Consider the following 24,754-nt stretch of genomic DNA (forward strand, 5'->3'; position numbering starts at 1 on the left):
TACTCAGAGGACCAGTCATAGCATGTTTTAACCACTCCTATGTTAATGGCAGATTAATGGCAGATTATCAGACACTAAACAAGAAGGTCTCATTATTACTGAAACAGGATACAAGTGCGAAATATAAAGATCCAGTCCATTAAAAAAAATGGAGGCCCCTTACTCTTCAGTGTTGTGATGTAAAAATTCTAGCAACATGTATAGCGCATAGATTTAAAAAGGTCTTGTCGGACATTATTCATTCCAATCAGACTGTTCTTTTTAGCAGACTATGAAAAGGCTTTTGATAAAGTATGACTGGAGTTTATATATAAATGCCTGGAACATTTCAAATTTGGAGAATCTCCTTAAAATGGGTTAAAATCATCTATAGTAACGCCAGGTGTAAAAAAGTAAATTTGATTTGATTTATTTCACCTTTATTTAACCAGGTAGGCTAGTTGAGAAAAAGTTCTCATTTGCAACTGCGATATGGCCAAGATAAAGCAAAGCAGTGTGAACAGACAACACAGAGTTACACATAGAGTAAACAATTAAATAAAGGCTACTTCTCCGAAAGTTTTAAACTGTCAAAAGGAGTAAAACAATGTTGTCCACTATCGGCATATCTATTATGGCCATTGAAATTTTAAATACAGTATTCAAATCAAATCCAACAATAATATTAAGAGATTAGAAATCCAGGGTTTAAAAAACAAAGGTGTCATTGTACGCTGATGTTTTCTTTGAAATGTACAACTTGGATCCCTCCACAGCCTCATAGAGGAAATAGATACTTTATATAACCTCTATAACCTCTCCCGAATTACAGCCAAATTATGATATATTGCGTATTGGATCACAAAAAATATTACTTTTACTTGTAGTTGACCAATAAAATGATCTGATGGTGATGTGGATGGTTGTCAGGATTTGGCCAGGGTTGTTCCGGTTTTTGGTCACTAAATGCCCCCATTGTGCCTTTTGACCTTTTGTTTTCCCTTGATCCCCATTATTATTTGCACCTGTGCCTCGTTTCCCCTGATTGTATTTAAACCCTTTGTTTTACTCAGTTCTTTGCTCTGTGTTTGTATGTTAGCACCCAGCCGTAGTACTCTGTGAGCTCTTGTTGATCCCGGTGGACTCTCTTGTGGAGTTCTGTTTTTGTTCTTGTTTGTTTGTTTTTGAGTATCTTTTGAGGCTTTTTGTGCTGTGCCTTCCACCTTGTGGATTTACCTTTTTGTCTTGGAGGATTGCCTTTGTTCTTGTGGAATTCCTTTTGAGGTTGTGGAGTTACATGTTTTCCTGAAGAACTTCACTTTTTACTTCATTAAATACACCGTCTCAAGTACTGCTGTGTCTGCCTCATCTTCTGGGTTCTGCTGACTATTCGTGGCTCAGTTGGTTTAGTGACTGTTTCTCACTCCGGAGACCTGGGTTCGTAACCGGGTCCTGACAATGGTGATGTGTATACATATCCCAAAATAAATAAATGATCTCACTCCAATAAATTTCAATAGAAAGTTAGCAAAAATAGATAAGATCTTGCTACCATGGAAAGGAAAATACCTGTCTATTTGTAGAAAAATCACCCCGATTATCTCGTTAGTCATATCTCAGTTTACCTTTTTTGCTGATGGTCTTGCCGACATCTCGCAAACAGTTTTTTAAATTATATAAGAAAAAAATATTCATTTGATTTGGAAGGCAAGTAAGACAAAATTAAATGGCCTATTTATATAATGAATATGAATTCAGAGGGCAGAAATGATTAAATATTAAAGCATTAGACCTCTCACTAAAGGCCACGGTCATACAAAACTTATACTTAAATCCAGACTGACATTCGTCGTCCTCATCTGAGGAGGAGTAGGAGAGATCGGACCAATGTGCAGCGTGGTACGTGTCCATGTTCATATTTATTAAACATAGAACCCTAAACAAAATAACACCGGCGAATGAAACAAAACAGTTCTGTAAGGTGACATACACTAAACAGAAAACATCTACCCACAAATCAAGTGGGAAAAACAGGCTACCTAAATATGGTTCTCAATCAGAGACAACAATTGACAGAACCATACCAGGCCAAACACATAAAAAAACAAAACTAGAACAACACATAGAATGCCCACCCCAACTCTTCTGTTACAATGTTACAAGACAGCCCTGTACACATTACAATACAAACAGAATATTAAAACAACATACACATGTGTGTCCTGTGTGAATCTAAGTGTGCGTTCTCTAATTCTCTCCTTCTCTCTTTCTCTCTCTCGGAGGACCTGAGCCCTAGGACCATGCCCCAGGACTACCTGACATGATGACTCCTTGCTGTCCCCAGTCCACCTGGCCATGCTGCTGCTCCAGTTTCAACTGGCCTGGGCCCTAGGACCATGTCCCAGGACTACCTGACATGATGACTCCTTGCTGTCCCCAGTCCACCTGGCCATGCTGCTGCTCCAGTTTCAACTGTTCTGCCTTACTATTATTCAACCATGCTGGTCATTTATGAACATTTGAACATCTTGGCCACGTTCTGTTATAATCTCCACCCGGCACAGCCAGAAGAGGACTAGCCACCCCACATATGCTCTCTCTAATTCTCTCTTTCTTTCTCTCTCTCGGAGGACCTGAGCCCTAGGACCGTGCCCCAGGACTACCTGACATGATGGCTCCTTGCTGTCCCCAGTCCACCTGACTGTGCTGCTGCTCCAGTTTCAACTGTTCTGCCTTATTATTATTCAACCATGCTGGTCATTTATGAACATTTGAACATCTTGGTCATGTTCTGTTATAATCTCTACCCGGCACAGCCAGAAGAGGACTGGCCACCCCACATAGCCCGGTTCCTCTCTAGGTTTCTTCCTAGGTTTTGGCCTTTCTAGGGAGTTTTTCCTAGCCACCGTGCTTTTACACCTGCATTGTTTGCTGTTTGGGGTTTTCGGCTGGGTTTCTGTACAGCACTTTGAGATATCAGCTGATGTACGAAGGGCTATATAAATAAATTTGATTTGATTTGATATAGAACAAATTTCAACAGAATTTATTTTTTATTTTTATAAAAGCAATGACATTCAACTACATAGAGCTATTTAATCAATAATGTACACTTCCTGAGTGACACCAGCACATCTAACTGCAGTGAACTGCAGATGGTTCCACAAATTTGGAGCATAAAAGCAAAATTGCAGATTTTCCCAAATCTGTGGAGATTGGAGGGTTCTCTAGGGCTATCCATTCCTGTGAACGGGTAAGTTATGATTTTTATCTTAATGAATGATGTTACATATAGAGGGAGTTTCTGTCAGATTACTGTGTAAATAAAGAAGAGAATGCAGCTTTCTTCTTACAGACAGAGAGGTCCAGCCCACATTTTTGTACAGACTACAATGATGAGTCCTAGAATTGTCCGCTGTGATAAAACGTATCGCTGAATGGTAGACTGTGTCCAAGGGTTTTAAAACAGAGGTTGCCACATGCATGTAAACACCAAAACCAACATCAAATACAGGGCGAAGCATTGTTTGAACAATCTCTCTCCTATTTTTAATTTCTTCCAGAAAACAGAATGATCAACAGTGTCAAATGTCTTTCACAGGTCAATGAACAAGGCAGCAAAGCTCTTGTTAGCATTCAAGGCATTGACGGGATCATTAACAAACTAGCGTGGTTGGTGTGGTAGTACTATACCCAGGCCTAAACCCTGACTGGTTCATAGTAAGAATACAATTATCAGATAAAAAAGGAACAAAGTTGTACATTAACCAAGGATTTAAGAATCTTAGCTGAGCAAGTCTTGAAATGGGGTGATTATCAAGGCACAAGGCGAGACCCAGATGCAGACACTGGAGGCAGATGGTTGGAGTCTTACAATGTTTATTAATCCAAAAGGAGTAGGCAAGAGAATGGTCGTGGACAGGCAAAAAGGTCAAAACCAGATCAGAGTCCAGGAGGTACAGAGTAGCAAGCTCGTGGTCAAGACAGGCAGAGTGGTCAGGCAGGCGGGTACAAAGTCCAGAAACAGTCAAGAGTAAACTGGGAGGACTAGAGAAAGGAGAACGGGGAAAAGACGCTATTTGACTTGACTAAACATACAAGACGAACTAGCACAGAGAGACAGGAAACACAGGGATAAATACACTGGGGAAAATAAGCAACACCTGGAGGGGGTGGAGACAATCACAAGAACAGGTGAAACAGATCAGGTCGTGATCATTCGTATCCCCACCCTTATGCAGTGGCAGCACATACACGGATTTCCATGCTTTTGGAACACTTCCTGGTAACAATGTTAAATAAAACATGTGGTCTACTGCATTTTCCCACAAATGTGTCAAGTCGGCATGTCCTTTGGGTGATGGGCCATTTTTGATACAGATACAAAGTGTTGAGCGTGATAGACCCAGCAGCGTTGCAGTTCTTGACACAAACTGGTGTGCCTGGCACCTACCATGTTCCACAGGGATGCTGGCCCATGTTGACTCCAATGCTTCCCACAAATGTGTCAAGTCGGCTGGATGTCCTTTGGGTGATGGGCCATTTTTGATACAGATACCAGCAGTTCTTGACACAAACTGGTGTGCCTGGTATACCCCGTTCAAAGGCACTTAAGATAAATGTTTTGTCTTGCCTATTTAACCTCTGAATGGCACACACACAATCCATATCTCAAATCTCAATTGTCTCAAGGTTTAAACATCCTTCTTTAACCTGTCTCTTTCCCTTCATCTACACTGACTGAAGTGGATTTATCAAGTGACATCAATCAGGGATCATAGCTTTCACCTACAGTCTTAATGTTTGTCCACTCATTTTATAGGGAACACATTTGGGACATACCCTAACTCTCAGGAATATTGATAGTGATCTAAGGATTAGTATGATAAAAACACATTATCACTCCTTAGATACAGAATCAAGTATCACAGAATCATCAAGGTACTTCCTTGAGTGGAGATACTTCCTTGAGTGTATTAGTTTAAAAGCAGGCACCTGGTGCCTCACGGTATCAGTAGGAACAGGAAGAGTACCTGACCAGGTGGACCAGGACGACTCGTTAGAAGAACCATCATGGCACTCCAATGGGTGAAGCCGTGATCGCTCTGCTCTTCGGACTATCTGCTGCACATCTGGAGACTGGTAAGAAAGGATATGATGAAATAAAATGTAATATCACTTTAGGATAAGTCATGTAGCCTAGTTGAGGAACTAAAGAGGAGCTGGGTTAGAAGGAAAATAAGACTTGTTCCCTGTTTATTTCCAGTTATGATTCAAGACATGACTTTCATTGGGAGTCTATATGATTCCAAACTGCAAATCGTATCAGGTAATTTGTGTTGTTGAATATATGTCACCAAATACTCAAATATCTATATTCTAATCTACTGTTATATTATACATCTTATATTCAGACATGAATGGTGCAACTATACTGTACATTTCCCCCCATGCAGCAGGAGTGAGTCCCACTCATAACGGGCAGGTCTGCAGCACATGGGGTAACTACCACTACAAAACCTACGATGGAGACCTCTTCCAGCTGCCCTACACCTGTAACTACGTGCTGTCGTCATTGTGTAAGAGCAGCAGCGGCTACGAGGCCTTTAACATTCAGCTGCAGCGCGGGGAGGTAGATGGGCTGCCCACCATCACCAAGGTATTCCTTTGTGATCAGTCCTTTGATTGTTGTACATTTCACTATTGATTAATAGTTTTTAAATTGCAGTATTGATGAATTGTTTTTAAATTGCAGTATTGATTAATAGTTTTTATTGCTCTATGATCTTAATGTAAGGTGACCTTGAGGGTCCTGAAAGGCGTCTGTCAAATAAAACTACTATTATTATTATGAAGGTTTCTTTGAAGCTGGATGGAACCTTCGTGGAGCTGGCCAACGGTAACGTCAGCGTCAACGGATTACAGTGAGTTCCCAGTCTAGTCAACAATGGATCTCAGATGTGGAAAACCATTGGCTCTTAGATGTGTAAAATACATAGTAATACAGGAAGTAAATGATACGGGGGTTTGTAATCACTTAACTACATCCAATGGGATTCATTTTATTCAGAGAGTTCACTTGCATTTATCCTATGTAGGAAAAAAGAATGGAAAGTATTTGATTTTTCACTTTTTTATTTAACTTGGCAAGTAAGTTAAGAACAAATTCTTATTTTCAATGACAGCCTAGGAACTGTGGGTTAACTGCCTGTTCAGGGGCAGAATGACAGATTTGTACCTTGTCAGCTCAGGGGTTTGAACTTGCAACCTTCTGGTTAGTCTAGTCCAACACTCTAACCACTAGGCTACCCTGCCACCCTAGGGTGTGCAAAGACTTGAGGTAAAATTCATTACAAGTTTTATAAAAATGCATTAATGTCATGGATGCAGTGTTGCATCATCTTTAATCTCATCTTGAGAACAATCTTTTGCTGTTTTAACATAATCTACATGATGTCAGTTTCAACGGGCAACAGTGATCTAAAAGCATTCAGAGGTCAAACTCTTACTCTGAAGTTCAGTTGATGTGCATTTACAGATGAAAGTTACCAAGCTGAAATGCCATTTGATGAAATCCTATACAGACATTATTACAGTGGTACAGTCTCAACAGGGGAGGAAGAAAAATACAAAGAAAATACTGTAAAGGACCATTTTGACCCTTGTTGGAATACAGACTCTCCTCTCTGATGAACACTGTTGTTTTGTCCCTCTAGGGTCACCATACCGTTTGGTCAGTTTAACGTCTTCATTGAGAGGACCGTTTCCTATGTGAAGATCACAGCCAAGCTGGGGTTAGTCATCATGTGGAATGAAGATGATTCCCTCTGGGTATGTGTTTAGTTTGCTTACTCATTTCCATACGTCTTCTGTTACACTACAGTGAAATGTGGTTGTTTCACCTGCTTTGGTTCAATACACTGATTGTAAATCACTCTGGATGAGGGTGTCTGCTAAATGTCAAATGTAAATGTGATGCTTTAATGCAATATTCTGGTCCTGGTGAAAATGGTCTGTAGTTAGCTAGTGACTTTAGGGAACATCAGTGTTTGGGGAACTGTTGGGATAAGAGTGGGAACATCAGTATTGGGGGAACTGTTGGGATAAGAGTGGGAACATCAGTATTGGGGGAACTGTTGGGATAAGAGTGGGAACATCCGTGTTAGGGGAACTGTTGGGATAAGAGTGGGAACATCAGTGTTTGGGGAACTGTTGGGATAAGAGTGGGAACATCAGTATTGGGGGAACTGTTGGGATAAGAGTGGGAACATCAGTATTGGGGAACTGTTGGGATAAGAGTGGGAACATCAGTGTTTAGGGGAACTGTTGGGATAAGAGTGGGAACATCAGTGTTTGGGGAACTGTTGGGATAAGAGTGGGAACATCAGTGTTAGGGGAACTGTTGGGATAAGAGTGGGAACATCAGTGTTGGGGGAACTGTTGGGATAAGAGTGGGAACATCAGTATTGGGGGAACTGTTGGGATAAGAGTGGGAACATCAGTATTGGGGAACTGTTGGGATAAGAGTGGGAACATCAGTATTGGGGGAACTGTTGGGATAAGACATCAGTGTTAGGGGAACTGTTGGGGGAACATCAGTGTTTGGGGAACTGTTGGGATAAGAGTGGGAACATCCGTGTTAGGGGAACTGTTGGAGAGTGGGAAAATAAGAGTGGGAACATCAGTATTGGAACTGTTGGGATACAGGGGAACTGTTGGGATAAGAGTGGGAACATCAGTATTAGGGGGGGAACTGCTGGGATAAGAGTGGGAACATCAGTGTTTGGGAACTGTTGGGATAAGAGTGGGAACATCATGTTTGGGGAACTGTTGGGATAAGAGTGGGAACATCAGTGGTTGGGGGAACTGTTGGGATAAGAGTGGGAACATCAGATTGGGGAACTGTTGGGATAAGAGTGGGAACATCTGTGTTGGGGAATGTTGGGATAAGAGTGGGAACATCAGTGTTGGGGGAACTGTTGGGATAAGAGTGGGAACATCAGTGTTGGGGGAACTGTTGGGATAAGAGTGGGAACATCAGTATTGGGGGAACTGTTGGGATAAGAGTGGGAACATCCGTGTTGGGGGAACTGTTGGGATAAGAGTGGGAACATCCGTGTTAGGGGAACTGTTGGGATAAGAGTGGGAACATCCGTGTTAGGGGAACTGTTGGGATAAGAGTGGGAACATCAGTATTGGGGGAACTGTTGGGATAAGAGTGGGAACATCCGTGTTAGGGGAACTGTTGGGATAAGAGTGGGAACATCCGTGTTAGGGGAACTGTTGGGATAAGAGTGGGAACATCAGTATTGGGGGAACTGTTGGGATAAGAGTGGGAACATCAGTATTGGGGGAAGTTGATTGGGGGAACTGTTGGGATAATGACGCTGGACCATTGTGGGAACTGTTGGGATAAGAGTGGGAACATCAGTATTGGGGGAACTGTTGGGATAAGAGTGGGAACAAGTGTTAACCTCTGATGGGACAGGACAGACCAATAATCAATCTATATTTAACGGTTACATACAGCATTGCCTCACTATCTATTGACATTGTAGTGAGTAAATACTGTATGTATTATCGTTCCCCCGTGTACGTAAATTACCCCAGTGTACTCAGACATCATAACCTCAGACTGAAACTAACTTGCAAAGCAGACAGACCAGTTTTCAGACAACTCACATTCAATTTGATGACAAAAACATCATCAATATGATCAAATGCTCAATTCATTTTGTTATTTTCCAAAAATGCACACAAGAAAATACAAAACATTATGATGAGAGTTTAAACGGTTTTAACAAAAAGATGAGTTTAAAAGATTTTAACAACGTTTTAAAAAAATTTAACCTTTATTTAACTAGACAAGTCAGTTAAGAACAAATTATTATTTACAATGATGGCCTACCCCGGCCAAACCCGGATGACGCTGGACCAATTGTGCGCTGCCCTATGGGACTCCCAATCACGGCCGGTTGTGATACAACCTGGAAACACGATGAGAGTTTAAAAGGTTTTAAAGGGAAGAGTGCATGTGCAGGAGAGGTATAAAACAGAGGGGATTGTAAGACACCTCCCCCTGTCAGATGTTTATAGAACACAAACCAACAAAAAATGTAATCCTGATTATTAAAGCAGAGAAACAAATAGTGATATGTACCCTTTAAAAATGTAGGTATCAAATGCTCAATTTTGAGCCTATCTGTACATTCCTAGCCTGAAAAACAGTGCCTTTTGTGCTAACATCACACTTGTACTCAGTGTCATTCTATTTGTCGCACAAACATTTTTAGCAGATGTTATTGCGGAAGTAGCGAAATGCTTGTAGCACAGGGGGTGGAATGTTATTATAAACAGACTGGTACAGAGGCTAGAACAAGGAGTGGAATGTTAGCATAAAGAGACTGGTACCAAGGCTAGAACAAGGAGTGGAATGTTAGCATAAAGAGACTGGTACCAAGGCTAGAACAAGGAGTGGAAGGTTAGCATAAAGAGACTGGTACCAAGGCTAGAACAAGGAGTGGAATGTTAGCATAAAGAGACTGGTACCAAGGCTAGAACAAGGAGTGGAATGTTAGCATAAAGAGACTGGTACCAAGGCTAGAACAAGGAGTGGAAGGTTAGCATAAAGAGACTGGTACCAAGGCTAGAACAAGGAGTGGAATGTTAGCATAAAGAGACTGGTACCAAGGCTAGAACAAGGAGTGGAATGTTAGCATAAAGAGACTGGTACCCAGGCTAGAACAAGGAGTGGAATGTTAGCATAAAGAGACTGGTAGGCCAAGGAGTGGAATGGCTATGAAATGTACATATATATGAACAATATGAAGTGGAATGTTAGCATAAAGAGACTGGTACCCAGGCTAGAACAAGGAGAATGGAATGTTAGCTTAAGGAGACTGGTACCCAGGCTAGAACAAGCTGTATGTGGAATGTTAGCATATAAGAGACTGGTACCAAGGCTATGCAAGGAGTGGAATGGAGACCAGTACCCAGGCTAGCTGTATGTGAAATGTAATGTTAGCTTAAAGAGACTGGTACCCAGGCTAGAACTGTAGTGGAATGTTAGCTTAAACAGCTGGTACTGCATGGCCAGCTAGCTGTATGTGAAATGTACATATATATGAACTGCTGTAGGCAGCCTTCAATGCATTAACCCTCAGTCATCTTCCATTGGTTTTATAGGTGGAGCTGGACTCAAAGTTCCAGAATCAGACATGTGGGCTGTGTGGAGACTTCAATGGAGTCCAGAACGAGTTCAATAGGAATGGTAAACAAAATCACCAAATGTCTTAGAGGGGCGGATTACGCTCCTGTTCTGTTTATGAATGTGTGGGTTCAATCTATGGGTTAGGAAGGGGTTATAAAGTATTTTTCTAGGTACCATTTTAAGAAAGGGTTATCAAAAACACAAAACACATGATGACAGAGACTGTTTGTAAGGGAAATAAACAGGTAAGATAAAACTAAGATTCTTTTCCCACAGATGATGATCTGAAGATAATCGACTATGCTGATATTTGGAAGATGAATGGCCCAACAGAAACCTGTACAGAAATCCCTGTTCACACTGAGCAGTGTGGAGACCAGGTATTTACAAGTCCAGAGCTGAACATTTAAGATGTCTTATTCATTACATTTAAACATGACTGTTCGTTTAAAATATCACTATGGCTGTCATTTGATCAGTGCAGTCCCTCTGTTGCCTCTAGTAATTCTTCTTCTTCTTCTTCTTCTTCTTCTTCTTCTTCTTCTTCTTCTTCTTCTTCTTCTTCTTCTTCATCCTTTCAGACCAAACGTTGTGAACAGCTTCTCACCAGTCCTGCCTTCAGTAGCTGTAAGGACCTGATTGCCACAGACTCCTTCATCAAGGCCTGTGCAGAAGACATGTGTCACTGTGGCAACAGCAGCAGCAGTGTCACCTGCGCCTGTCCCACCATGTCAGAGTACTCCCGCCAGTGTGCTCACGCAGGGGGAAACCCCAGGAGTGGAAGACCGACCAGTTCTGCTGTAAGGGAACATCATTACACATCCATTTTATTTGCATTACAAACATCCTTTTTGTTTTGCATCTAAATCTTAAAGGGGGGGGGGGGGGTGAGAAGGATTACTTATCCTATCCTAGGTATTCCTTAAAGAGGTGGGGTTTCAGGTGTTTTGATACTGGATTGTTTGTTTGTATTGCTCTGTTGGTACTTTGGATGCGGGTTAAATAAAACTCAGCCACAGTTATATTGTAACTCAAAGTAAACACTTTTGATATGCAATAATGCTTTGCCTTAGGTAATCTATAGTGTCTTCTTCTTTGACATGCTTGTATTTACATTTATGTGACTGAAAACTGAGGAGCAAATCCCAATTTTCACTTCCAATGATGTCAATAGAAGACGTGTAAATGTGAAGTAATGAAGCCTCAGAAACAGATTTGTGACTCTGGTTATTTGTGTTGAGCAGTGAAGACATGTCCTTTAAGCATGCAGTACCAGGAGTGTGGTAGTCCCTGCACTGATACCTGCTCCAACCCAAAGAGGAACCAGCATTGTGAGGAACACTGCACCGACGGATGCTTCTGCCCTGCTGGTACATGCACTCATTACTGAATACAACATCATATATCAGCTATGTAACTATTTTAAAGTAGCTGAATACAACATCATATATCAGCTATGTAACTATTTTAAAGTAGCTGAATACAACATCATATATCAGCTATGTAACTATTTTAAAGTAGCTGAATACAACATCATATATCAGCTATGTAACTATTTTAAAGTAGCTGAATACAACATCATATATCAGCTATGTAACTATTTTAAAGTAGCTGAATACAACATCATATATCAGCTATGTAACTATTTTAAAGTAGCTGAATACAACCGATGATGCCCTGATGCAGAGGTGCACCACAGGTCCCAGAGTGGTGGGGCAAATTGTTTTTCCTGGGGCCCAGAGCTTTTCCTAATCTGGTAACCTAACCAAGGTATACATCAGTACCCTATAGGATCTGACAGTGATTAATAAGTAGTTGTGAAAAGGTCATTTTTATGGGCAATGATGGAAGTGGGACCAGATTGACATTTTCAGCAGATGCTCTTATCCAGAGAGACTTACAGGAACCGTTAGGGTAAGAGTCTTGCTCAAGGGCACACTGACAGAGTTTTCACCTGGTCAGTTCGGGTATTCAAACCATTGACCTTTCAGTTACTCGTTCAATTGTCACGATCGTCGTCAGGGTGGAAATGACCGGACCAAGGTGCAGGGTGGTACATTTCTTCACCAACAAAACAAGAACATTACCGTGCCGCTTACGTCAACTATACAGGCCACTAACCAATACCACTACCCACAACTAAGGAGACAAAACAGGCTGCCTAAGTATGACTCCCAATCACAGACAACGATAGACAGCTGTCCCTGATTGAGAACCATACCCGTCCAAAACATAGAAATACCAAATCATAGAAATAAAGAAACTAGAATGCCCACCCTAGTCACACCCTGGCCTAACCAAAACAGAGAATTAAAGCCTCTCTATGGCCAGGGTGTGACAGCAATGCTCTTAACCAATAGGCTACCTGCCTCCTAGGTATTCAGATATTTTAGAAACAGGTCACATGGTTTTAAAAAAATTCTGGAAAAAATCCTGACCCTTGGGTGGATGAAAAACCTGTCAAACTTCAGCAACCTATTTTAACATTTTAAATGTGAATCTGATTGGTCAAGACACAGAACAAAACGCACAGAACCTGCAGCACTTTGATTAAAATAATAGATGGGTTTACATGCGCAAGGTGACAAATTGAGTCATACAGCTGCCCTTGTGAATTGATCGCCCCCCATCTAGCTTCAGCGTTCGTTCTGTTCAGTGACCGAAACTGGGATATGCTTAATTAACACCCTGGCAGTCCTGCAATCAAAGCTAGATGCCCTCAATCTCACACAAATCATCAAGGAACCCACCAGGTACAACCCTAAATCCGTAAACCTGGGCACCCTCATAGACATTATCCTGACCAACTTGCCCTCCAAATACACCTCCGCTGTTTTCAATCAGGATCTCAGCGATCACTGTCTCATTGCCTGTATCTGCGATGGGTCCGCGGTCAAACGACCACCCCTCATCACTGTCAAACGCTCCCTAAAACCCTTCTGCGAGCAGGCCTTTCTAATTTACCTGGCCCAGGTATCCTGGAAGGATATTGACCTCATCCCGTCAGTCGAGGATGCCTGGTCATTCTTTAAAAGTTATTTCCTCTCCATCTTAAATAAGCATGCCCCTTTCAAAAAATGAAGAATTAAGAAGAGATACAGCCCTTGGTTCACTCCAGACCTGACTGCCCTCGACCAGCACAAAAACATCCTGTGGTGGACTGCAATAGCATCGAATAGTCCCCGCGATATGCATCTGTTCAGGTAAGTCAGGAACCAATACACGCAGTCAGTCAGGAAAGCAAAGGCTAGCTATTTCAAGCAGAATTTAGCATCCTGTAGCTCTAAGAGTTTTGGAACACTGTAAAGTCCATGGATAACAAGAGCACGTACTCCCAGCTGCCCACTGCACTGAGGCTAGGTAACACGGTCACCACTGATAAATCCATGATAATCAAAAATTTCAATAAGCATTTCTCAACGGCTGGCCATGCCTTCCTCCTGTCTACTCCAACCACGGCCAACAGCCCAAGCTTCCCCAGCTTCTCCTTCACCCAAATCCAGACAGAGCTGCAAAACCTGGACCCGTACAAATCAGCTGGGCTAGGGGCGGCAGGGTAGCCTAGTGGTAAGAGCGTTGGACTAGTAACCGGAAGGTAGCAACTTCAAACCCCCGAGCTGACAAGGTACAAATCTGTCATTCTGCCCCTGAACAGGCAGTTAACCCACTGTTCCTAGGCCATCATTGAAAATAAGAATTTGTTCTTCACTGACTTGCCTAGTTAAATAAAGGTAAGATAAAATAAAAATAATCTGGACGCTCTCTTTCTAAAACTATCCGCCGCCATTGTTGCAACCCCTATTACTAGCCTGTTCAATCTCTCTTTCGTATCGTCCTAGATCCCTAAAGATTGGAAAAATGCTGCGGTCATCCCCCTCTTCAAAGGGGGTGACACCCTAGACCCAAACTGTTACAGCTATATCCATATCTAAAGTCTTTGAAAGCCAAGTTAATAAACAGATCACTGACCATTTAGAATTCCACCGTACCTTCTCCGCTGTGCAATCCGGTTTCTGAGCCGGTCACGGGTGCACCTCAGCCACGCTCAAGGGACTGAACGATATCATAATCGCCATCGATAAAAGTACTGTGCAGCCGTCTTCATCGACCTGGCCAAGGCTTTCGACTTTGTCAATCACCACATTCTTATCGGCAGACTCAATAGCCTTAATTTTTCGAATGACTGCCTCGCCTGGTTCACCAACTACTTTGCAGACAGCGTTCTGTATGCTTCTGGCCCTTCCTTGGACACTGTGCTAACTAACCTCCAAACGAGCTTCAATGCCATACACCACTCCTTCCATGGCCTCCAACTGCTCTTAAATGCTAGTAAAACCAAATGCATTCTTTTCAACCGTTCGCTGCCCGCACCCGCCCGCCCGACTAGCATCACCACCCTGGACGGTTCCGACCTAGAATATGTGGACAACTATAAATACCTAGGTGTCTGGTTAGACTGTAAACTCTCCTTCCAGACTCATATTAAACATCTCCAATCCAAAATCAAATCTAGAATCGGTTTCTACTTCGCAACAAAGCCTCCTTCAGTCACACTGCCAAACTTACCTGAGTAAAACGGACTATTACATTTACATTTAAGTCATTTAGCAGACGCTCTTATCCAGAGCGACTTACAAATTGGTGCATACACCTTATGACATCCAGTGGAACAGCCACTTACAATAGTGCATCTAAATCTTTTTAGGGGGGGGTGAGAAGGATTACTTACCCTATCCTAGGTATTCCTTGAAGAGGTGGGGTTTCAGGTGTCTCCGGAAGGTGGTGATTGACTCCGCTGTCCTGGCGTCGTGAGGGAGTTTGTTCCACCATTGGGGGGCCAGAGCAGCGAACAGTTTTGACTGGGCTGAGCGGGAACTGTACTTCCTCAGTGGTAGGGAGGCGAGCAGGCCAGAGGTGGATGAACGCAGTGCCCTTGTTTGGGTGTAGGGCCTGATCAGAGCCTGGAGGTACTGAGGTGCCGTTCCCCTCACAGCTCCGTAGGCAAGCACCATGGTCTTGTAGCGGATGCGAGCTTCAACTGGAAGCCAGTGGAGAGAGCGGAGGAGCGGGGTGACGTGAGAGAACTTGGGAAGGTTGAACACCAGACGGGCTGCGGCGTTCTGGATGAGTTGTAGGGTTTAATGGCACAGGCAGGGAGCCCAGCCAACAGCGAGTTGCAGTAATCAAGACGGAGATGACAAGTGCCTGGATTAGGACCTGCGCCGCTTCCTGTGTGAGGCAGGGTCGTACTCTGCGGATGTTGTAGAGCATGAACCTACAGGAACGGGACACCGCCTTGATGTTAGTTGAGAACGACAGGGTGTTGTCCAGGATCACGCCAAGGTTCTTAGCGCTCTGGGAGGAGGACACAATGGAGTTGTCAACCGTGATGGCGAGATCATGGAACGGGCAGTCCTTCCCGGGAGGAAGAGGAGCTCCGTCTTGCTGAGGTTCAGCTTGAGGTGGTGATCCGTCATCCACACTGATATGTCTGCCAGACATGCAGAGATGCGATTCGCCACCTGGTCATCAGAAGGGGAAAGGAGAAGATTAATTGTGTGTCGTCTGCATAGCAATGATAGGAGAGACCATGTGAGGTTATGACAGAGCCAAGTGACTGGGTGTATAGCGAGAATAAGAGAGGGCCTAGAACAGAGCCTTGGGGACACCAGTGGTGAGAGCGCGTGGTGAGGAGACAGATTCTCGCCACGCCACCTGGTAGGAGCGACCTGTCAGGTAGGACGCAATCCAAGCGTGGGCCGCGCCGGAGATGCCCAACTCGGAGAGGGTGGAGAGGAGGATCTGATGGTTCACAGTATCGAAGGCAGCCGATAGGTCTAGAAGGATGAGAGCAGAGGAGAGAGAGTTAGCTTTAGCAGTGCGGAGCGCCTCCGTGATACAGAGAAGAGCAGTCTCAGTTGAATGACTAGTCTTGAAACCTGACTGATTTGGATCAAGAAGGTCATTCTGAGAGAGATAGCGGTAGAGCTGGCCAAGGACGGCACGCTCAAGAGTTTTGGAGAGAAAAGAGAGAAGGGATACTGGTCTGTAGTTGTTGACATCGGAGGGATCGAGTGTCGGTTTTTTCAGAAGGGGTGCAACTCTCGCTCTCTTGAAGACGGGAGGGACGTAGCCAGCGGTCAGGGATGAGTTGGTGAGCGAGGTGAGGTAAGGGAGAAGGTCTCCGGAAATGGTCTGGAGAAGAGAGGAGGATAGGGTCAAGCGGGCAGGTTGTTGGGCGGCCGGCCGTCACAAGACGCAAGATTTCATCTGGAGAGAGAGGGGAGAAAGAGGTCAGAGCATAGGGTAGGGCAGTGTGAGCAGAACCAGCGGTGTCGTTTGACTTAGCAAACGAGGATCGGATGTCGTCGACCTTCTTTTCAAAATGGTTGACAAAGTCATCTGCAGAGAGGGAGGAGGGGGAGGAGAAGGTGGCAAAGAGCTTCCTAGGGTTAGAGGCAGATGCTTGGAATTTAGAATGGTAGAAAGTGGCTTTAGCAGCAGAGACAGAGGAGGAAAATGTAGAGAGGAGGAGTGAAAGGATGCCAGGTCCGCAGGGAGGCGAGTTTTCCTCCATTTCCGCTCGGCTGCCCGGAGCCCTGTTCTGTGAGCTCGCAATGAGTCGTCGAGCCACGGAGCGGGAGGGGAGGACCGAGCCGGCCTGGAGGATAGGGGACATAGAGAGTCAAAGGATCCAGAAAGGGAGGAGAGGAGGGTTGAGGAGGCAGAATCAGGAGATAGGTTGGAGAAAGTTTGAGCAGAGGGAAGAGATGATAGGATGGAAGAGGAGAGAGTAGCGGGGGGAGAGAGAGCGAAGGTTGGGACGGCGCGATACCATCCGAGTAGGGGCAGTGTGGGAAGTGTTGGATGAGAGCGAGAGGGAAAAGGATACAAGGTAGTGGTCGGAGACTTGGAGGGAGTTGCAATGAGGTTAGTGGAAGAACAGCATCTAGTAAAGATGAGGTCAAGCGTATTGCCTGCCTTGTGAGTAGGGGGAAGGTGAGAGGGTGAGGTCAAAAGAGGAGAGGAGTGGAAAGAAGGAGGCAGAGAGGAATGAGTCAAAGGTAGACGTGGGGAGGTTAAAGTCGCCCAGAACTGTGAGAGGTGAGCCGTCCTCAGGAAAGGAGCTTATCAAGGCATCAAGCTCATTGATGAACTCTCCGAGGAACCTGGAGGGCGATAAATGATAAGGATGTTAAGCTTGAAAGGGCTGGTAACTGTGACAGCATGGAATTCAAAGGAGGCGATAGACAGATGGGTAAGGGGAGAAAGAGAGAAAGACCACTTGGGAGAGATGAGGATCCCGGTGCCACCACCCCGCTGATCAGAAGCTCTCGGGGTGTGCGAGAACACGTGGGCGGACGAGGAGAGAGCAGTAGGAGTAGCAGTGTTATCTGTGGTGATCCATGTTTCCGTCAGTGCCAAGAAGTCGAGGGACTGGAGGGAGGCATAGGCTGAGATGAACTCTGCCTTGTTGGCCGCAGATCGGCAGTTCCAGAGGCTACCGGAGACCTGGAACTCCACGTGGGTCGTACGAGCTGGGACCACCAGATTAGGGTGGCCGCGGCCACGCGGTGTGGAGCGTTTGTATGGTCTGTGCAGAGAGGAGAGAACAGGGATAGACAGACACATAGTTGACAGGCTACAGAAGAGGCTACGCTAATGCAAGGAGATTGGAATGACAAGTGGACTACACGTCTCGAATGTTCAGAAAGTTAAGCTTACGTAGCAAGAATCTTATTGACTAAAATGATTAAAATGATACAGTACTGCTGAAGTAGGCTAGCTGGCAGTAGCTGCGTTGTTGACACTACACTAATCAAGTCGTTCCGTTGAGTGTAATAGTTTCTACAGTGCTACTATTCGGGGCTAGCTGGCTAGCTAGCAGTGTTGTTTACGTTACTTGCGTTAAAAGAACGACAATAGCTGGCTAGCTAACCTAGAAATCGCTCTAGAATACACAATTATCTTTGAAACAAAGACGGCTATGTAGCTAGCTATGTAGCTAGCTACGATCAAACAAATCAAACCGTTGTACTGTAATGAAATGAAATGAAAATGTGATACTACCTGACCGGGTTGTTGAATTCGTTTCAGTAGACGTTGGCTAGCTGTTGCTGTTAGCTGTTGGCTAGCTAGCAGAGTCTCCTACGTTAAGGACGACAAATAGCTGGCTAGCGAACCTCAGTGAATTAAGATAATCACTCCAAGACTACACACTCTAAACTACACAATTATCTTGGAAACAAAGACAGCTATGTAGCTAGCTAACACTAAACTAATCAAGTCGTTCAGTTGAGTGAATAGCACTACAGTGATGCTAATCTGTGGGCGTTAGCTAGCGTTTGCTAGCTCCTGGGCGAATAGCAGTGAAGGCTACGTTAGGGCGACGAAATACGATAATTATGCAATTATCTCTGATACAAGGACGGCTATGTAGCTAGCTAAGATGAATTGCTAAGATTAGACAAATCAACCGTTGTACTATAATGAAATGTAATGAAAAAGTTATACAACCTGCAGAGCGAAGTGCGAATGCGACCGCTCGCTCAAACCCGGAACCCGGACTATCCTACCGATCCTCGACTTCGGCGATGTCATCTACAAAATAGCTTCCAATACTCTACTCAGCAAACTGGATGCAGTCTATCACAGTGCCATCTGTTTTGTTACCAAATCACCTTATACCACCCACCACTGCGACCTGTATGCTCTAGTCGGCTGGCCCTCGTTACATATTCTTCGCCAGACCCACTGGCTCCAGATCATCTATAAGTCTATGCTAGGTAATGCTCCGCCTTATCTCAGTTCACTGGTCACGATAACAACACCCACCCATAGCACACGTTCCAGCAGGTATATCTCATTGATCATCCCCAAAGCCAACACCTCATTTGGCCACCTTTCCTTCAAGTTCTCTGCAACCAGTGACTGGAACGAATTGCAAAAATCACAGAAGTTGGAGACTTTTTTTCCCCTCACCAACTTTAAACATCAACTATCTGAGCAGCTAACCGATCGCTGCAGCTGTACAAAGTTCATCTGTAAATAGCCCACCCAATCTTCCTACATCATCTCCATACTGTTTTTATTTTATTTACTTTTCTGCTCTTTTACACCCAAGTATCTCTACTTGCACATCATAATCTGCTCATTTATCACTCCAGTGTTAATCTGGTAAATTGTAATAATTTATTCCTATGGCCTATTTATTGTCTCCTCATGCCTTTTGCACACACTATAAATATACTTTATTTTTTCTACTGTGTCATTGACTTGTTTATTGTGTTATTGGCTTGTTTGTTGTTTACTCCATGTGTCACTCTGTGTAGTTGTCTGTGTCACACTGCTATGCTTTATCTTGGCCAGGTCGCAGTTGTAAATGAGACTTGTCTCAACTAGCCTACCTGGTTAAATAAAGGTTAAATAAAATAAAGATACTTTTTGTCAAGTCTCAAATTGCAAGTCACATGACTGGAGTCCACGTCCCTGTATTTTAAACCAGGAAGACTGAATTAAACCTCATGTCAGATATGTGCATAGCTGCAGGAAGTAGCGGTGTTAAGTGGTTTTAGTTGACTAAATGTAATGTATTGAATGTAATTCATGGGATCAGGCTAAATGTTTTGAATGTCATTATGGAACCAGGTGACTAAATGTATTGCAGTTGACTAAATTTAATGTAATTAATGGGATCTGGCTAAATGTTTTGAATGTCATTATGGAACCAGGTGACTAAAATGTTTTGAATGTCTTTCTCATAGGAACTGTGTTTGATGACGTCACTCAGACTGGCTGTGTAGCTGTGAACCAGTGCTCTTGTCTCCACAACGGACAATCTTACCAGCCTGGACAATCATTCTCAAGAACATGCCACAAATGGTAAGAGCTGCATTGCGTTTATATTCACTGAATTGTTGTGTGTGTTGATCCGGTTGTGATGAGCCGGATGTGTTGAGGCTAAACTGGCTGTCTCTCTCCGTTAGTACCTGTATCCAAGACCAGTGGACCAGATGTGTTGAGGCTAAACTGACTGTCTCTCTCCGTTAGTACCTGTATCCAAGACCAGTGGAGCCAGATGTGTTGAGGCTAAACTGACTGTCTCTCTCCGTTAGTACCTGTATCCAAGACCAGTGGACCAGATGTGTTGAGGCTAAACTGACTGTCTCTCTCCGTTAGTACCTGTATCCAAGACCAGAGCCAGAGTGGGCTAAACTGATGTACCTGTATCCAAGACCAGTGGAGCCGGATGTGTTGAGGCTAAACTGACTGTCTCTCTACCTGTATCCAAGACCAGTGGACCAGTACCTGTATCCAAGACCAGTGGAGCCAGATGTGTTGAGGCTAAACTGGCTGTCTCTCTCCGTTAGTACCTGTAACCAAGACCAGTGGAGCCGGATGTGTTGAGGCTAAACTGACTGTCTCTCTCCGTTAGTACCTGTATCCAAGACCAGTGGAGCCGGATGTGTTGAGGCTAAACTGACTGTCTCTCTCCGTTAGTACCTGTATCCAAGACCAGTGGAGTCAGATGTGTTGAGGCTAAACTGATTGTCTCTCTCCGTTAGTACCTGTATCCAAGGCCAGTGGAGTTGTATGGATCTAGATTGCCCTGCTACCTGCTCCATAGTGGGAGGTTCCCACATCACCACCTACGATGGGAAAGCCTACACCTTCCATGGCGACTGCTCATATGTCCTGTCCAAGGTAGGGATCTAACCTACTGTATGGAGACTGCTCATATGTCCTGTCCAAGGTAGGGATCTAACCTACTGTATGGAGACTGCTCATATGTCCTGTCCAAGGTAGGGATCTAACCTACTGTATGGAGACTGCTCATATGTCCTGTCCAAGGTAGGGATCTAACCTACTGTATGGAGACTGCTCATATATCCTGTCCAAGGTAGGGATCTAACCTACTGTATGGAGACTGCGTATATATCCTGTCCAAGGTAGGGATCTAACCTACTGTATGTAGTGGTATTAGTGCCAACAGAAATATTGAATAAACATGTGGTCTCTTTCATACAAATTCAAAGTGAATCAATTCAGATTCCATGTCAGGTGGCACTAATATGACTCCATGCTGACACATACTGTATGTTTAGTAGATTTAACTCCTAACTCGCTAGCGAACATATACTGGCCCACAAACCGGCCACATCCGGCATAGATTGCAGCCGACAGCTGGCAGCCACTTGCATTGGAGGTGTTTATACATACCATTAGCATCACTATCCATATTAATCTCATAAATACTTTTCAATCAAGTTGAACCATAATATACAGTGCCTTCAAAAGGTATTTACAAAAATAAAAATAAAATTTAAAAATTACAAAAATTACAAATTACTTTAAAAGATAAATCGAAAAATGTTGAGTCAATAGGTATTCAACCCCTTTGTTATGACAAGCTTTATGTTCAGGAGTAAACATTGGCTTGACAAATCACATAATACATTGCGTGGACTCGCTTTGTGTCCACTTACAGTCTTTAACATGACTTTTGAATGACTACCTCATGTCCACACATAAAATTATCTCTAAGGTCCGTCGAGTCGAGCAATGAATTTCACAAACAGATTCAACGACAAAGACCAGAAAGTTTTTCCAATGACTCGCAAAGAAGGGCACTGATTGGTAGATTGGTAAAACATTTAAAAAGTAGACACTGATTACCCCTTTGAACATGGTGAAGTTATTAATTACACTTTGGATGGTGTATCATTACACCCAGTCACAACAAAGATACAAGTATCCTTCCTAACTCAGTAAACAGAGAGGCAGGAAACTGATCGGGGATTTCACCAATGGTGACTTTAAAACAGTTACAGAGTTTAATGGCTGTGATAGGACAAAACTGAGGATGGATCAACAACATTGTAGTTACTCCACAATATTAACCAAATTGACAAGTGAAAAGAAGGAATCCTGTACAGAATAAAAACATTCCAAAACATGCATCCTGTTTGCAACAAGGCACTAAAGTAATACTGCAAAAAATGTGGCAAAGAAATTGACTTTTTGTTCTGAATACAAAGTGTCACGTTTGGGGCAGATTACAATACAACACATTATTGAGTACCACTCTTCATTTTTTCAAGCATAGTGGTGGCTGCATCATGTTATGGGTATGCTTCTAATCGTTAAGGACTGGGGAGTTTTCACCCTCATAGATATCATCCTAACTAACTCGCCCTCCAAATACACCTCTGCTGTTTTCAATCAGGATCTCAGCGATCACTGCCTCATTGCCTGCATCCGCAATGGGTCTGCGACCAAAGGACCACCCCTCATCACTGTCAAACACTCCCTAAGACACTTCTGCAAGCAGGCCTTTCGAATCGACCTGGCCAGGGTATCCTGGAATGACATTGACCTCATCCCGTCAGTAGATGATGCATGGTTATTCTTTAAAAGGGCCTTCCTCAACATCGTAAATAGGCATGCCCCATTCAAAAAATGTAGAACTAGGAATAGATATTGTCCTTGATTCACTCCAGACCTGTCTGCCCTTGACCAGCACAAAAAAATCCTGTGGCGTTCTGCAATAGCATCGAATAGCCTTTTCAGGGAAGTTAGGAACAAATATACACAGGCAGTTAGGAAAGCGAAGGCTAGCTTTTTCAAACAGAAATTTGCATCCTGTAGTACAAACTCAAAAAGTTCTGGGACACTGTAAAGTCCATGGAGAATAAGAGCACCTTCTCCCAGCTGCCCACTGCTCTGCGGCTAGGAAACACTGTTACCACCGATAAATCCACTATAATTGAGAATATCAATAAGCATTTCTCTACGGCTGGCCATGCTTTCCACCCGGCTACCCCTACTCCGCTCAACTGCCCGGCACCCTCCACAGCAACCCGCCAAAGCCCCCACCATTTCTCTTTCACACAAATCCAGATAGCTTATGTTCTGAAAGAGCTGCAAAATCTGGACCCTTACAAATCAGCCGGGTTAGACAATCTGGACCCTCTCTTTCTAAAATTATCTGCCGAAGTTGTTGCAACCCCTATTACTAGCCTGTTCAACCTCTCTTTCATATCATCTGAAATTCCCAAAGACTTACAAAGTCTGTGTGCATACATTCTACGTATGGGTTATCCCCCTCTTCAAAGCGGGGCTGACATCATCATATCAGACCCAAACTGCTACAGATCGAAATCTATTCTACCCTGTCTTTCTAAGGTCTTTGAAAGTCAAGTTAACAAACAGATTATCGACCATTTCGAATCCCACCGTACCTTCTCCGCTATGGGTGAAGGTACGATGGGTGCACCTCAGCCACGCTCAAGGTCCTAAACGACATCGATAAGAGACATTACTGTGCAGCAGTATTCATCGACCTGGCCAAGGCTTTCGACTCTGTCAATCACCACATTCTTATTGGCAGACTCAACAGCCTTGGTTTCTCAAATGATTGCCTCGCCTGGTTTACCAACTACTTCTCTGATAGAGTTCAGTGTGTCAAATCAGAGGGCCTGTTGTCCGGACCTCTGGCAGTCTCTATGAGGGTGCCACAGGGTTAAATTCTTGGGCTGACTCTATTCTCTGTATACATCAATGATGTCGCTCTTGTTGCTGGTGATCCTCTGATCCACCTCTGTATACTTCTGGCCCTTCTTTGGACACTGTTAACTAACCTCCAGACGAGCATCAATGACATACAACTCTCCTTCCTTGGCCTCCAACTACTCTTAAATGCAAGTTACTCTTAAATGCATGCTATTCAATCGATCACTGCCCTCTCCTGCACGCCCGTCCAGCATCACTACTCTGGACGGTTCTGACAAAGAAAACGTGGACAACTTCAAATACCTATGTGTCTGGTTAGACTGTAAACTTTACTTCCAGACTCACATTAAGCATCTCCAATCCAAAATTAAATCTAGAATTGGCTTGCTATATCGCAGCGAAGTATTCTTCACTCATGCTGCCAAACATACCCTCGTAAAACGGACCATCCTACCGATCCTCGACTTCGGTGATGTCATCTATAAAATAGCCTCCAACACTCTGCCCTCGCTTCATACTCGTCGCCAAACTTACTGACTACAGGTTATCTACAAGTCTCTGCTAGGTAAAGCCCCGCCTTATCTCAGCTCACTGGTCACCATAGCATCACCCACTCGTAGCATGCGATCCAGCAGGCATATTTCACTGGTCACCCCCAAAGCCAATTCCTCCTTTGGTCGCATTTCCTTCCAGTTCTCTGTAACAAACTGCAAAAATCACTGAAGCTGGAGACTCATATCTCCCTCACTAGCTTTAAGCACCAGCTGTCAGAGCAGCTCACAGATCACTGCACCTGTACATAGCCCGCCTGTAAACAGCCCATCTATCTACCTCATCCCCATACTGTATTTATTTATTTATCTTGCTCCTTTACACCCAAGTGTCTCTACTTGCACATTCATCTTCTGCACATCGATCACTCCAGTGTTTAATTGCTATATTGTAATTAATTACTCATTAACTTTACTGTCATGCCTTAACTTTACAGTCATACCTTGACTTTACTGTCATAGCTTAACTTTACTGTCATACCTGTTGCTGATTGTCCCCAGC

At 43.8% G+C, this 24,754-nt stretch overlaps 1 pseudogene; it reads left to right on the plus strand.

The window, feature by feature from the left end:
- The first annotated feature begins 5,037 nt into the window (after positions 1-5,037).
- Positions 5,038-20,912, plus strand: LOC127908418 (mucin-5AC-like; annotated as a pseudogene).
- The last annotated feature ends 3,842 nt before the right edge of the window (positions 20,913-24,754 follow it).

This window comes from Oncorhynchus keta, chromosome 17 (assembly GCF_023373465.1).
Source record: "Oncorhynchus keta strain PuntledgeMale-10-30-2019 chromosome 17, Oket_V2, whole genome shotgun sequence".
Classification (NCBI taxonomy): Eukaryota; Metazoa; Chordata; class Actinopteri; order Salmoniformes; family Salmonidae; genus Oncorhynchus; species Oncorhynchus keta.